Source organism: Macaca thibetana, chromosome 9 (genome assembly GCF_024542745.1).
Source record: "Macaca thibetana thibetana isolate TM-01 chromosome 9, ASM2454274v1, whole genome shotgun sequence".
NCBI lineage: Eukaryota > Metazoa > Chordata > Mammalia > Primates > Cercopithecidae > Macaca > Macaca thibetana.
The window spans coordinates 69,476,952-69,492,215 of NC_065586.1; positions in this window are offsets into that span (position 1 = coordinate 69,476,952).

The following is a 15,264-nucleotide window of genomic DNA, read 5'->3' on the forward strand; positions in this document are numbered from 1 at the left end:
GTGATATAATACCATGTCCATTTCATAGTTTACCTTCATAAGGGCTGTTTACATAGACAAATTGTAAAATAAAGGGGAAAATCACAAATATTCTTATCTCCCTAAAATGATAGCCACTGTCAATCTTTAGTTTACCATCCTGGACTATCTATCCATCTATATGTAAGTATATGTATTCTACAAATGTGATATGTACCATTGTATACACTATTTAAATGATTTTTGATTAAAAGTATCTTATGAATCTATTTTATGTGGCTACATCATCATTTTCCATTATTACATGGATTCCATTTTTTTAATTTAACATATTTAATAAATCCTCTATTACTGGGGATTTTGGACAGTTTGCTGACTGCTATAAATAGTCTAGTAAAATTATCTTTACATAATTGCTTCCGTCTGATAATTTTCTCTAAGTCGAATGTTCTGTGTAAAAGAGAAAGCACCTTAAGGCTTTTGATACATAGTTCCCAATTGTATAAGATTATTCACATTCCCTCATGCTCTCCAGTACTAGATATCAGTACTCCTTTTAGATTCTTGCCTCTTACAATATGTATGTTTTAATTTCTGAGTAAGTCTTCCTCAATCCCTAAGCATTCAGGTGATCCTTAGAGGGAAATTCAACCAAGGATGCTCTCCAACTCAGTGGCTTGTTGTATAATCCGAATCATGCATGTTTTTTCAAGGGGGAAAGTGAACAGTACCAATCTAAATCCTTCATTATGAGCTTATTAACATGGCATTACTACAAATTTGTTTGACCTATTTCTGGAATATCTTACTGCAGAGCACATCATCTGCAGGTTGAATAAACTAGCAGTCAAACTTCAGTTCTTTCAGACCCCTGGGGTAAATTTCTGCTTCACTGAACTAAATGATACCCAGGTATCTGTAATTTACTTAATGGTATCTTGATGGTCAGACAGTTGCAGCACTCTCCATCATAAAGTGCTTAAAAGGAAGAATTTTATTCACTCCTAAGATTCTAAAGAGAAGAACTTAACCTTTATGCCTAAGTATTTCCGACATTATAAATTAAAAGGAAACCGATTGCAATTATAAATGAGCATCGTGAAACATAAATTGTGAATGTCAGGGCTGAATATCATTTAAATCAACCATGAATATTTCTACACTTCTAACGGGTCTGTGTGAACTAAAACCTTTCTTTTCACATGATTAGAGGTTATCAGGCTAACGTGTTTGCCTTGATTCTGTAATTCTACAACAAAAAGCCCCTCTAGGGTTTTGTGATAAAGAAAATGGTAAATGGGAGGCATGCCCTTTAAATACCAACTCCTAATTGCAAAAATGTGAATATGTAAATCCAATTACATACATTTAAGGATTAGGTATTAATTGGATCTGCCTTGATATAAATTGCACAGTCACTTATTTTATTAGAAGTGATCCTCTCTTTCCATTTTGGCATTTGGTAATAACTGACAAAATATCATAGGTTCTCCCTTGCTCTGCGATTTGCCAGGACGACATTACAGCTCGCACAGATTAAATATCTTTGTTCTGAACTCTAGAGCCATCAGGATATGTGCTAATGCTTTACTTGAAAGGAATAAAAAAAAAAAAAGTGGTCGTGTTAATATGACTTCTTAACCACTGGGCATTTAAATAGACTCAGGACCACATATCCTGACTGGCTGACAAGAAATGAGAAATGGTCAGATGGCAGGAGGCAGAGTTTGTTCAGACACAATTTACAGAATGTTATCTGAGAACTTGGACCTCTGCTTCACTGATATCACAGAAGAATATGAGACCCCTTGGAATTCTACATTCTCCTCTTCCTGTGCTTAAAGCACTTTGTTTCTACCAACTTATTTCCAGTTGAACATAATGTCCTCTACCTACAGGCAAGGTGCAAGATGCAAAAATGGTACAGACATGAGAGAAGATGCAAAAATGAGCAAGAATATCTTGGATTTGACAGAATCTTGATTTTAATTCTGGCTCTGAAAATGATTATCTGTGTGACTCAGAAAGTTACTTCACCCTCCTAGCCTCATGTCTTAGTCTGTGAAATCAGAAAACAACCACATCACACAATGGGATGACGGAATGAGATGGTTAATGTAAAATGATTCAGGTATGTACAGAAAGGTGTGCTAGCCATACTCTACCTTTATTACCCTCAGGAGCTTCTGATCTGAGAGGTGGGTTGCTACAAGAAGGAACTAGGAGATAAAACATATTCATAAGTAAGCATGATTGCACATGTAACACAAATTACACTCAGATATCCAAAGACAATAGAGATTCTTTACTTTCTCTGACTGAATTGATGACTCCCACAAGTCTCCCACCCATCTGGATAACATGAAAAAAGAAAACAAATAAACTTGATAATTTAAAGTGTAGGGATCTCTTCAGGTTGAATTTGTCTCTTTAGATGACTTTTTCTCTTTCAAGCAAATGCTTCAATATTAGGTGCCCTTCTCCTCCCCTGCATAATACAGGGTGTGGGGCTCATGTGTCTTCAGGGAGGCAGATAAGAGGTGGTAGCCTCAGATTTTTCCCACGTCCTTCAGATCATTGCTAGTCTCCATTTCAGAGTGTTGGTCTACCCTGCCTCCTGGATCACTGAGACATAATTAGACCCTTCTGACCATCTGGGCATTGTAGTGGCACCTACTCACCTTTACAGTCCTTGTTCATATCGTTTTCCCCTAGCCATGAAATGTCCCCACCCATAGCCTCTTTGTACCAACTCTAGGTCTCTGCTGTTTCAGCAAGCATTTCTCGCTGAAACAAGAAACTCTCTAAGTGGGGTGTGTGAGCTTTTTGTTCCCCTGCATGTTTTTCACGAGCTGCAGGGATCCAGGAGCCTCAGCTCAGGCTCATCTATCCAGCCCATCCCCCTGCCAGTAGTGTTCTGCCACCTCCAAGGCATGTTGAACATGGCCAGTAACAGGCTTCCCCGAAGCAGGGAAGTGTGCCAGGAGCTCATTCCCACTGCATAAATCCCTTTTGGATGTTTCTAGCCTCCCTACCAGGCCCCTTACACCTAAGGCTTCCAACCTGACAAAGATAAATCAAGAACTATATCTGACCTCACTGCCCCATCCCTAATGTCTTAGCACTTCTTCCAAGACCAGGATGAAATAAGCTAGCTTTTCTTCTATCATCCTGTCTGGTAGGACCTTTTTAACATCATATTCCCCTTTTCCCCAAGATGTAATTTTCCTTTCCCTTCCTTGGGAACTTAATAATGGATGAGGTAAGAAGAGAGAAACTGATTTGTCAATAAGGGAATTTAAATCAGAAGTATTAAGGAAATAGTTTAGTTATTGCATTAGAGAGATATATCTATAGATAGATATATCTCTCTAATGCAACATATATATATATGGGATGATATATCAGTATAATATAATGTAAAGTGTGGCAAGTGCTGTATGAGAAATAGAGATTCAGGGTTCAGAAAGCAGTGGTAATTATATACATACTGCAAACTCTGCAAACACAGTATCATAGGTAAACAGACATATAGAGACCATATCTATCCAGCTTTGAAGAAAACAAGTCTTATTTGGAAAGTTCTGAGTTCCAGATACTCATTTCCTACATTCCTAAATTCAAATGTGTCCTGGCCCAGATCCACTTCTGGATAGGTGGTTGTGAGCAATTTTACTTTATTCCAAACTGCTTCCACCTCTGGTCAGAGTCTCCATTCCCTACAGTTGTCCTGCAACTCCAGCTCAGGAGAAAGTAGCTCTTGTCTGCAAACTCAGTTTCTGCAGTAGATGACAACAAAGAATCCCAACTACAGAAGCTACCAGCTTTTCCTTCTGTCCATAGAAGTCTCAATCCTGTTCCTTTCCCTGTTTAAGCCAGCTGTCCTCTACCTCCAACAGATGCCTGTATGCCCTTTTACTCACTCTGTCTACAATTAGATAAGAAGTTTATATTATTACCTGAAAAGGCAACTGACAATAGCTACAATATTTTACCATTCATTCAATAAATATTTATTGAGAGCCTACTTTGTGCTAGGCAATATTTTAAGCAGTGAGGATATAATAGTGAGCAATGTCCTAACTCTCATGGAGTTTACTTTCTAGTGAATAGGTAAGTAGGTAGGTAGGTAGATGGATGGATGGATAGATAGATAGATAGATAGATAGATAGATAGATAGATAGATAGACAGATACCAGTGAAAAGTGCCTTGAAGAAAAATAAATGTTAAGGATAAAGAGAGTGACAGTATCAGGGTGGAGGTGTTATTTTGTTTTGGACATTGTGATCATGGAAGACCTTTCCAATAAGAGACATTAAGCAAAGAACTGAAAAAAGTAAATGAGTAAGTTTTGTGGTCCAGATGCAAAGTCAGGCAGGATATATCTATTTGGGAGTTATTAATGGTATTTAGATGAGATTATCAAAGCAGTAAGAAGCAGTGAGAAGTAGAGATCAGAATCCTATGCCCAAGGACATTCCAATTTATGGAGATCCAAAATAGGAGGAGAAATTAGCAGAGGACACTGAGAAATGGTGTCCAGTAAGGTATGAATGAGCTAGTCTCAGTATAAAAAAAGATAGCATTAAGGCAATAATCAGCCATTTTTTTCTATTATGGATATTTTAATATGCCTGGGTTCTGTGACAACACAAAGATGAATTAGACAATGTTGTTGCTCTCTAAGAGAGTACCACTCAATATTCATAGTAGTCAGTGTTCTAAAACAATGCCCTGCAATTCTTCCTAACATGCACACCCTGTGTAATCCCCTCTCATTGAATGTGGACTGGACCTAGTGACTTGTTTCTAATAATGAAGAGAATATGGAAAAAGTGATGGAATGTCACTTCTGAGATTAAGTTATAAAAGGCTGAGACTACCACCAAGCTGACAATCTCTCTCCAGCTGTTCTTACATACTTTCCCTAATGAAAAGAGCCACTTAGCAAGGGACCAACTGTGACTTCCAGCCAACCAGCCAGTGAGGAACTGAGGCCTTCAGTCCAACAGTCCTCAAGTAAACTGAATTCTGCCAGCAACTATGTGAGACAGCTTAAAAACAGATTCTTCCCCTGTTGAGCCTTCACATGAGACCTCAGAACCTGGGTAAACACCTTGATTACAGCCATATGAGAGAGACTACGAAGCCAAAGACCCAATTAAGCTGTGACCAGATTCATGACTCACAGAAACAATGAGATTTTAAAAGTGTTGCTGTTTTAAGCAATGACATTTTGGCCAATTTAGCACTCAGCAATAAATAATGAATACATTAAGGAAAATACAAGAACAGAAATCAGGACACTGCAAAGCAGCATTGATAGGGGCTCACTTCCCCACCCCTATTTCAGGCACCTGAAGCTCTATGATAACAGTCATAATCACCTTAGTGTGAATTATACTGTCACTGAGTCAACTTTTCTCTGGTATAGTTGTAATTTAGGTCTTATCGCAAATTGAAGAATGAAAACACTGGCTGAACAAGCCAGAATAAAAACTTTTGGATAAAAAGAGACTTCTCTGGCACCTTTGAATTAACTCTGCAGGAAATAGTCAAAGGATCTGGCTGTAGTTTATACACTTTAAATCATCTCACTTGTTTTGCAACTCCTCTCTTCTCTCCCGCTGACTTTTCAGTTAGTCCATCCCCACCTTCGTGACATAACTTTAATTTAAGTTTTATCAAAACCCATTATGATTTCCACTTCACTGCCCTTGAATGCTGTGGAATTAAGATACCAGCATAATTAACAGACCACTTTGCTAACACTATTTCTTCTTCACATCACAGAGGAAAATGTCAAGTCACATTTCCTTTGGAAATCAAGACTACTAAGAGATTTCACTGTCACTTTTAAGTTAGTTAAGAAATATCAAATAGTCAAAGACATATACAGGAATAGTCAACAAAAGTATATGTTCACACAATAATCATATGGGCTTCTAAATAGTTTCCTTCAAAAAAATATTTAAGGGGACATCTCATTCCAAAAACACAGCAGACTGATTTAATGAAAATCAGTTATTCATCACAAATGGCCATAGAAATTCTGGATAAAATATAACAAAAATTATCTTAAGCACATAACTGAATGCAAAACAAAACAAAAAATTTTTTTGTTTGTTAAAACAAGAGGAAACATAAATCCAGAGTGGAAGGTCATCAGGTTGCTCAATTCCAGGGAGATTTTATTCTAGGTAAATGGCACTCCTGTAACTAAACTGAAAGGTGGGGAAAGTGACATTATGCCTGAATAGGAACTCTAAGGGCTGAGGGATGGGGTCTTAAAGATATAAAGGAGGCTGCATCCATATGTATTAATCTCCTTGTGGCTGCTATGACAAAATACCATGAACTTGGTGGCTTAAAACAACAGATACATATTACCTCACAGTTCTAGAAGCTACAAGTCCAAAAATCAAGGTGTCAGCCAAGCCTCACTCTCTCTGGAGGCTCAAGGAGAGAATTTATTCTTAGCTTCTTGCAACTTCTGGTGCCTGCAGGTGTTCCTTGGCTTCTAGACCATGCTAATCTGTGCCTCCTCTTCACATTGCCTTCTCCTCTGAGTATCTAAGCCTTCCACTTTTCAGTCTGTCTCAAATCTCCCTCTGCTTCTATCTTAAAAGGATATATAGATACCTGCCCATTGATTTAGGGCCTACCAAATGATTTAAGATGACCACATCATCTCAAGATTTTTAATCACCTCTGCAAATGCCCTTTTTCCAAATAAGGTAACATTTACAAGTTCCAAGGATTAGGACACAGGTAAATATTTGGGGTCATCATTCAGCTCATTACACTATGGTTTTAAATTGCTTGAGGCAGGGAGGTGGAAAGACATCTCTGCATAAAGTAAGAACCCTCAGAACATGATTCAATCTGTAGAACAGGGATTCGAAAAATTCCACCCAAAAGACTGAAAGATGACAGAATGCTTGCAGTCTGCTTCAGGCTCTAGTTGAGAAAGAATTAAAAACCCTCTAAGGAAAATATAAAAAAAAAACAAATACCAAGGTCACACTACATCAGTGTGGGATCCAAATGCATACTTAACAGAGTGGTACACATTGCAAGCCTGGAAGTTAGCAAAATTTTTCGAAGACCCATGAAAACCCTGGGATCATACAGAAGCAAGTGTAAAAATCACTCTGTAAGAACAAATCCACAATTCAAAGAACACAGGATTCCCACAGAAATTATATTACCTCAAGGACACTGGAAGACTTAGGTTCTAGTTGTAAACATGTACCTGATCCGTAGCATTGCTAAGCAGTGCAGGCCCTGTTTCCTTCTTTGAAAATGGAGGCTTTACCATTCCCCCAGGAGTACCACAAAAAATTAGAGGGCTATGTGTGGAAAGATACCATTTACAGATATGCTTACAAAGACACATAATGCATATAATGAACAAATATACATGTGCATGGTCCCTTTAGTCAAACTATTGTACAAGTATGAAAGTTGAAAGATTCTTCTGAATAACTTATCTGGCTTGGATACATTCAGAAGAGGTTGTTCTGTGTCATAGAAAGCAAGAACAGAAATATAAATGCAAGCATTTGTCACCTTTAAGCATCAAATGAAAAGATTTTTAATATTTAGAAACTCACTGACATTCCCCCTAGAAAGTCATTTCCAAATACCCTTTAAAAAGTGAATGTGTAATGGAAATTTTAAGTTTCCTATTCACAGCTTTATGCCACCGTGTTTCCTTGCTTTTGAAAATCAATAGAAGCTATTAATCATTTTTCCCAAAAGCCAAGGATTTGAAATGTTTTAAAGGTGAACTGCAAAAGTCTAGAAGAGATGTTCAAAGAAGAATGTATTCGCCAGAGTAGAAAAACTACTCCATGAGTTACAGATAGTCATAGGCATTTTCAGTTTTTAAATTATTATGGCCACGTCTCTTGGTAGAGAGATCTCAGTAGAGATCTCAGCTAAAAAGGTGTCATAATAAGACAATATAACCCTGAAATCTTGGGTAATGAAATAATTGTAAGCTGGGATCTTAAACAAGGACTTTGATCTCTGAATCATAGCCCAGGGCCAGGAATGTCTTGGGGTTTATTGCTGTGATTGTTAATGTCTTTCTCCTTTTTGTTTTGCTGAAATCTTCATAGTTAGTGTGACAGTTTACTAGACAGGAGGCAGGGGAAATGCCGCCAACTGAAGAGTATTTGAGTCATGAGAGGCATTCTGACTGCAAGGTCTTCTTTGCCCAGAGTGAGACGATTTCTGGGAATCATGAGGTGACTTCTGCAAGATGGTACCCATTTTATTTTAGAGAGGTGGCTGTCTTGCACTTATTTGTGCAATATATTTTAGAATCATCAAATACATAGTAGTAGAAAGATCAACTACAGTTGATGAATTCAGTTTAGAGCTGTGCTTCTCAAATTTTAGCATTCATCAGAACCACCTGATAAAAGTGATATCTGGGCCTGTTAAAAACCCTGGGCCTATCCCAGAGCTTCTGATTCAATCCGTGTGGGGCAGGGCCTAATAACTGGCATTTCTACCAAGTCCCCAGAGTTTCTAATTCAATAGGCTGGGATGGGGTAATAATTTCCATTTTGAATAAGTTCCCAGGTGATATCACCAATGCCGTCTGATCTGAGAACCACACACTGAGAAACACTGGGTTAAATCAAGGGACTCTGGACCAGTTGTCAGCAAGTCTTTAGAACAAACATTTTGTTGTTGTTGTTCCAAATAAAACTACCATTGGAATGAAGACCTCAGTAGCGCTCAAGCACTAGAATATTGAAGAATAAATATAGACAAAGGTGTTAAAGACAATACTAATGGCAGTGATGACAGCTGACATTGTTACCATAAGCTAGGCTTTCTTCTTTAATCCTCACAGCCACCTTTTAAGGGATATATTATTTATCCCATTTTTCAGATTAAAAAACTGAAGCTCAAATCTTTCTAAGCACAAAATCTATATACTTTCTACTTCACAAAGCTAGTAAGAAATGACAAGATTAAAACCAGTGCCCACCTTTTAAAGATTTTAAAAGTCAGTTTCCTACTGGTAAGGTATTATTGGTTTATGTATTTTTTGTGTCATCACTAACACAAAAAGTGATATCAGTATATTATACTTAATATTGACTGTGAATAGGCTAAAAAAACCAGTTCAGTACATCTAAATAAAGTTACCCCCATGTTGTTTTTTTCTTCTCTTCTAACTCTATTAATTTTTATACCTCTAAAACCACAAGTTAAAAAATTCATCCAGGTAATACTAAAGGCCCAAACAATATTATGGACTCAGTACTGAAGTCCCATGAAGGATTAGCCTCATTAGAGTAGACTAGGTAATTAGGTCCATATAGAATCTGAGCACCGCAGTGCCTAGTTGTCTGAATCACTTATAAAAGCCTTGTTGTCTCTATTAGAAGCAGCATCTGTAGGTCTGAGTGACGTCAGCTTTGACCAAAGCTTAAAGCTTTTCCTTTCCTCTCATTCACTCTCGTGGGCAAGAGAAATCAGATTTACTGCATTCAAGCCAGATTATGGTTGGCCAAAATCAGCTGTCTTTCTCCAGTACCAATCAGTAGAGATAGGCAAAGGGTCACAGCAAAATTTTGTTACCCAAAAGGGGTCCTGATCAAGACCCCAAGAGAGGGTTCTTGGATTTCACACAAGAAATAATTTGGGGCAAGTCTACAGAGTAAAGCAAAAGCAAGTTTATTAAGAAAGTAAAGGAATAAAAGAGTGGCTACTCCATAGGCAGAGCTGGACATTCCCGAAAGCAAGAGGAAGAATACATCCACCTTAGGTACAACACTTGTTTATATACAAGATAACAAAACAAAAAATCATAGGGGAGATGTGTTCTACTACAAGGGTTTTAACAAAGGATTGCTAACCTTTGTGTAACTACTGTCTTCCACAAGAATCTGTGCTATTATCTTTAAAGTGAAACTTTAAGAATGCTTTTGTTCTTAAGATATTAGGACATTAGGACATTTCCTGGGTCTGTTAAGTCCTGGGTCTGTTCAGTAAATGTTATTAACTTGTTCCCTTAGCTGTAAACATCCTGTGACTAAGAATGCCTAACCTGAGAATGCAGCTCAGCAGGTGTCAGCCTCATTTTACCTAGCCCCTATTCAAGATGGAGTCACTCTGGTTCAAACGCCTCTGACAATTGGTTGAGGTAGTTGGACAGATTCTGAAGAAAATGCCTTGGCAGTCACTCATGACACAAGTGTGGGGACTGTAGGAAAGGGCACAGAGACAGCACAAAAGGCATGTGTAATAAAGCTCCTGTTTGATTGAAATTCTGTTTTTAGCCTGGGTTAACTTTTGGGTAACCCTTAAGAAGTGGCCAGTACTGTAATGAAATACCTTCTTTTGGTAGAAGGAGGAAGATATCAAGATTTTAAAAAATAGACTTTTCAGTATGAATTAACTTGTTCAACTGAAGGGGGAAAAATTACCACCAACTAGGGCAACTTCAAGTTGTAATTAAGAGTAACTCTCCATTCTGTGGGCTGAGTGACATCTGGTGCCTGTCCTGGAATCCAAACAAGTCATCAGTAAGACACTTTAATTAGTGCACAACTCCACACTCCATGATGCTATTGCCAGATCCCCAAAATAGGGCCAGAAGCCAGATTTTCACACTTGCCCTTTTTTTGAATTTAAAAATCATTCTACTGCTCCTCAAAAAAATTTATAATATTCTCTTTTCTCCTTGGGTAGCATGCCAAACAAAGGCTTTCACATTTTAAATAGTTATTGATCCAACTGATTTATGAATAAAAAGACATAGAGGCAAATGATTAGATGGGTTTTCCTCCTGCTGCTAATGATTAGATTTTGAAAACACTTTTGTATCCAGGTCAAAACAACTCAAGTCTGCCCTCTAGAGCCAGCCTCTTCCACCTACAGAAAAACCCACCGTGTCCCTCTGAGCCCCTGTAACACAGGAGCTCCAGTCAGAAGATGGAGACCCGCTCCCTATGCACCCCCAGGTGAACAAATAAAGAGCAAAGTGGCATTTTTTTAGATGGAGCTGAGTCCCCATTCCTAGAAAACTTTGCAGACTCAACACTGAGAGGACACCTTTAACCTGTTGAGAAAAATGACACAGGGCTGGGAGTCAGAGCACCTGGGCTCTAGGGCAGATCTGCCACTCTTTTCTAGAAGCTAATTTCTACCAAGCCAACTTTGAAAAGGGAGTTAAGGTGCCAGCCCATAAGTCACTTATGTGTCTTGGGAAATGCTTCTCAGTTATCTGGGCCTCAGGTTCCTTTTGAATCTGTGAGATCGATGGGACATGCTCTAAGGCACTTCCAACTTTAAGTCTCTATGAGCAATCATTGGCGTGCCAATAGGGGTTTGTATGTGCTCAGTAGTTTGGAATTTGACTTTCACACACATCATCCTTCGTATTGGACCATTACAACTATTCTAGGAAACAGACAGAAAAGGTGAGAAAAGCACAAGGGTCAGTAATGAGTTATTATGATTTTGCAGAGTTATAATCTAGGTTTTCCACAATGACCCAGAAAATGTGGACAGTAGAACAGGTTATGGATGATTCTGTGAAAAGACAAGAATTCTAATACTCTTCACCTCACCACTTACTGACTGAGCCAGACTGTCCTCACCTGCCTAATAAGGATGCTAGACTAGAAGATGCTAGCATCCCTCCCAGCATTACCACTGTATGAATCTGTGAAGTGCAAAGCAAGTTAGTATTCAGCAACAAGCCAACCTCTGATCTGGTTCTTGTCTTATTAAGCTGCCTAGGACATAATCCCATAATTTCTACAAATGTAGGGATGATTCTTTGTTCTCACCAGAATAACGGCAATTACATCTCCCAGAGATTGACCTCCCATTGAGTGTGTGACTTATCCTTGTCACTGTAATCTCCTGCTACTAATTTGGACTTTCTAGGAAAAGCTTCTCCCAGTTATCCACCTCTCTCCACCCCTCTCCAAGTGCCTGTGCATATTTTCTTTGTACCTACCCCTCCCATCTTGCTCTCCAGGCTACCTTTCAAACCCAGTGTTTCCTCTTCTCTGGCACCCATCATCCAGGTACCAGCTTCTTCCTTTCTTTTTTAGCCTGGGAGTTTGGCAGAGTTGGTAGAGGTCAATTTTGCCATGAAGGTGGCAGATGTGAAATCTATCCAGCAAGTCTAGATGCAAGCTGGCTAGTGGAACTCAGGTAACAAATGATGGAGTTAACATTAGTGAATTATTCTAGGGGAGACAAAAGAGGAAAGATTTAAAAAGAAAAAAAGTAACCAAGCATTATCTCTTTCTCTGTCCCAGTGATGTCCCTGTTGCCTGGAACTTCAGTCCCACTGACTCCCACCCCAGGAGCTTCCCAATCTTTAAGGAAATAGGGCAAATACTGGGATTCTGGATTATTGGAAGATTCTTTGACATCATTTTAGACCTTAGCAGAAGTCCCAAATTTACCAACAATAGGTCTACTCTTGGATTTCCCTACTTACTTATACACACACACACACACACACACACACACACACACACATCCCACAATGATAGCTTTTAATCAACCCCATAATACAAATCACTGTCAAGTGCCTTGTGCAGAACCAGCCATAACCAGTCACATCTTGCTGGGGGCTTAGCAAGAAGACTGGCAATTGCTGAGATGTCAGGATTTAACTTGCTGTGGACAAGAGCAGCTAGCTCACCTCCAGAGCCTCAGGTATTCCTTAAACATTTCCCAGCCTAGTACTTAAATTGATACTAAGGCCTCAGAGCTCATTTACAACCTGAGAACAAAACCTTGCCTTTCTCTAGGCCAACTCTGCTTATGTTCTGAGTACCCAGGCATATGGCTAAAACTATCCTTTCTATTCCTAAATCCACAAAAACTACCTCTTCTCAGCAAATCTAGTCCAGGTCAGATTACAATTTTCATGAGCTATTGGAGTAGCTTGGAGCCAGATACCAGTCTGCCACCTTCCCCCAAATCACTACCACATACATTTCCCACATTGCTGGCATAGTTCCATTTAGCTGCTTCCTGCCTCAAAAACTGTCAGTCCTGTGAAAGAATCTCAGTCACCTCTGCCTGGCATTTAAGTCTCTCTATATGATGTTCCCCAAACCAGTCTCATCTCCCACACAGTATCTGCTGCTTTCCGAACTCTGATCTCTGGTCATCACAGTCCCCTGGGCATAAGCTGTCCTTTCCCTAGCTCTACTTGTAAAAGCCTCTCCTATTCATGAAATCTCAGTTCAAATGCCTTTTCTTTTAGGAAACCTTCCTTGACTGTCCTCCTTGTCATCCATCACTCTTAGCTTTTTGTAGAATTAATACCTCTCTCTTTTATCTGCCCACAGTATTTTATTTGTATTCTAAATCTCATATCACCTGCTGCCTACATGATAATTATTTGCAAATCTGCCATGTCATCCTTCATTAGGTTTGATGATGTTGATGTTAATATCACAGTTTCTGTGGAGTCTAGCCCCATCCATGCCTTATACATAATCCATGTTAATAAACATTTACTGAGCTAGATTATTCTCTTCTGGATCCCCATTATTTCCACATGATAAGCCTTATTTATCCTCACATGAATAATGGGTTTATACAGAAATGGCTAACATTTTTCAAAAATAGAAAAGAATGAGTGCTCTATTCATTTTGCTAAGCCTTGCCAAAAACACATTTTCATGAATGGCTTCAAGAAAAGCATCTTTGGAGATAGGTTAGCAATAGTTTTCTAGTCGAACCTCCAACAGAGTAGTACAGAAAATTATCCCTTAGTATTCTCAGTGATGGGAAACTCACTACCTCATACTTCCTATTTAGAAGGTGAAACTAAATAACCTAAACCATATTCCTTCTTCGGGGACAAAGGGTAAAAGTGGCTCTTCTCTGAATAGTTAGCTTGAGAATAATTTATGGCAGCTAATTAAACCCTAGCCTGATATTTTCTATTTTTAAAGGGGCAACCAATTATTTACTTATTCATTTCCCTTGATGTGCTTAGGAGCACTTTTAAGTACATTGTCAAATGTCAAGCAGAGGAGAATGGCAAGCCTGGAATTAAAGCAGCCACTCTATGCCTAGGGCTCAGCTTCCCTTGGTCGGCTGGGCACTATGACTTAAAAATGAGACTCTGTTATGCTCTAGTGCTCTACACTTTTTTCACATTTCATTTTAACAACTTTATTGACATGTCAAGGTAGACAAAGTTGTCAAAGGTGGTATCAAATGGCCAAATAAATCAAAGCTTGATCTATCCTCATTTCCCATTACTTTACTGTCTATTTCTAACATAACCAGAGTTCATTCTCAAATCTCTGATGCTTTGCAAATGTCAGATGGACTTTCAGTTTCTCCTTGAAGAGTCTTCCTAACAAGTTATAATACATACACCTCTGTTATTTCACATCTAGGGGAGTTTGGTCTTTAAACATTAGCCTGTAGCAAAACGCTTTGTTTCCCATGTTTTGGCTCAGTTTCTCATACAGTGTACATGAGATGTATAGGGTCTGAAAATGTGAGCCACCATCTCAACCACCATAGCAGACATTGCTAATTAATCACAGCCCCTCTTTCCTGATGAGCCCAAATAGGGCTTAGCATTTATCACAACTGTACTCCCATCAGTCACTACCAACTAACCAGAGTTGGAACAAGAGCTAAAACCTATTTGCTATCTCAGAGTCCAGTAAAAAGTCATCCTAGGTCACTGAAAAGAATCATAGAATGCTAGAACTGGTCAGAACAATGGTTCATTAACCTCAATATCCTATTTTAGAGGCAACTGCAAAGGAAGTGCTGACAGAGGGATCGTGTCCTCTTTGACATCAAGCTTAAAAGCTATCTCCCCTTGCTACTTCTAATGGAGCTGCAGTTCATAAAATTTACCCAAGGCCATGTTGAATTCTAGTCTGCAAATGAACAATAACTAAGTCAGTAGAAGTCTTCAGGCATGCATAGGGGCCGGGCTGGCTCTTGGCAACTGATTGATAAAAATTTCACCAAGATTTCTTCACACGCTCAGTGTTGCCGGTTTAAGGTGAATGGTGCTTTCATTTTCTGCTTTGAATTTTTATTTGTAAAGCCCTTCTTTCTGGATTCATATTTCCCTTTACAGAATCTGTGGACGCATCATATTTTTTGTTTCTTCATAGTTTGCAAACAAGTATTGAGTACCTGCTATGAGTGATATTTGTTATTTCAATTGTGATTTCCCCCATACGCACTACACTCACACACAGCACATGAAGTATGCTTTTATCTCCAGATAGCCACATGATTC